The following is a 1,823-nucleotide window of genomic DNA, read 5'->3' on the forward strand; positions in this document are numbered from 1 at the left end:
CGTTGCCGGACACGGAAAAAGACAAAAAAAAAAAAAAAAAAGAAGTATATAAATAATCTTTTCAGATAATAATAGATACTCTTCTTTGATGCTCCACCAAAATTCAATGAACATTAGTGTTTTATTTTTTTAATTTAATTTTTAATTGACAAATAACAATTATATATATTTATGGGGTACAACGTGATGTTTCAATACATGAGTAGTAGATTTATATAGATACGTATGATAAGGCAAACAAATGGCTGAGAAAGGATTCTTTACTTGGACTACTGGGTTGCCATTTAGGAAAAAAAAAATCAAGTGAGATTCTTAATCTATTCACTAAAATAAACTCCCAGCTTGACTCAACTTGACTAAAAGAGACAGACATAATGAGTAAATCACAAAAGTAGACAAATATGGAAATATAAAAAATTCTAAACTATAACAAAGAAAAATTTTTAAAAAGCCTTAAGCATACAAAAACTAATTCACATCAGCTATAATAAAACAGCATACTGTAAAAACTATATAGCAATGTTATGTCAACTTAGAAATTCTTAATGACAAGGTATAAACAAATACTTACAGAAAAGAAATTACAACAAATAAACAATATGAACAATAAAGGAAACATGTTCATCTTTTTAAATAAAGCAAATAAAACCATTCTTAAAGTAACAGTTTATGTCTAGCAATAACATTTAAAAAATTTTTTAACTTTAGTTTTTAAATTTTTTTTAGATATACCAAGGATATGCACATTTCTTTGTTCAAATAACAAATACATAAACTGAATAACAGATGAATAACAAAATACTCTGTAGAAAGTAGGGCTTCTAACTGTTACAAAAACTGGAGATGTAAAACTTCTTAAAATTTACAAATTTCATTTTATAATCTCTACTATTATTTGAAATAGCTCTCTAAAGTCTTCTGAAAGCATGCAAATATCAAATTAATTTCAACAGAGGATGAATAAAATTTTCAAAGGCAAATTAATTTCTAAGCAAATCAATAGATCCTCTTAATGAAAAGAAATCAAGAACAGAAATTAAATATCTAAGTTCAGCAACATAAAAAATCAATAACAGAATATAAACACAAGGGCATTTCAAAAATTTCAGGAAATCTTTCCATGAACTTCTTAAAATTTTTCTTTCTTTTTTTTAAAGACTAAAATCATAGAAAATATGTTTTCTGACCACAATAACAGAACAAACTTTAGAAAACTCACAAATGTATGGAAATCAAACAACTCTCCTAAACAAATAATGGGTGAAAAGAAAAATCAGAGGGAAATTAGAGAGTACTTTGAAATAAAGATCAAAGTGCAACATATCAAAATTTATAGGACGCAGGGTTCATGCAGTGCTTAGAGGAAAATTTATACTTGTAAACACCTATAGTAAAAATAATAGGCCCAGGCCATGGAGCCAGGGACTAGACCTCCCCCTGCCCACAACCAGGTATGCCTCAAGCACCTCAGGACCCCACCTGGGGGCCCAGGGAATTGAGCTGGGGACAAGACCCCTGCCCACAACCAGGCACCCTGTCAGCACCTAGGGGCCCGTCTATGGACCTGAGGCATGAAGCCAGAGACTGGACCCCCCCCCCCCCCAACCAGGCACACCACCAGCACCAAGCAGCATGCCAAAAACATCACTTCCATGTGGGTGGCCCACTGCAGCCACCACAGTAACCATGGCTGCCATGTAAGTGGCTAGACATCACAACTACCACTCAGATGGTCCACCAACCACTGAAGTGCATTGACACATGGAGAGTCACCAGCAAAGACCAAAGAAAAGAAGAGGCTGTCTCTCTCCACAAAGCCCATT

The 1,823-nt window shown here is 33.5% G+C and overlaps 1 protein-coding gene across 1 annotated transcript in view; it reads right to left on the reverse strand.

Annotated features, from left to right (window-relative positions):
• The window catches only part of LOC103608837 (uncharacterized protein C20orf26-like), a gene marked incomplete at both ends in the record, with an annotated part of 77,900 nt that overhangs the window by 8,761 nt on the left and 67,316 nt on the right, over positions 1-1,823 (reverse strand). The window lies entirely within an intron of this gene.

Source organism: Galeopterus variegatus, unplaced genomic scaffold (assembly GCF_000696425.1).
Source record: "Galeopterus variegatus unplaced genomic scaffold, G_variegatus-3.0.2 Scaffold8904, whole genome shotgun sequence".
NCBI classification, from domain to species: Eukaryota; Metazoa; Chordata; class Mammalia; order Dermoptera; family Cynocephalidae; genus Galeopterus; species Galeopterus variegatus.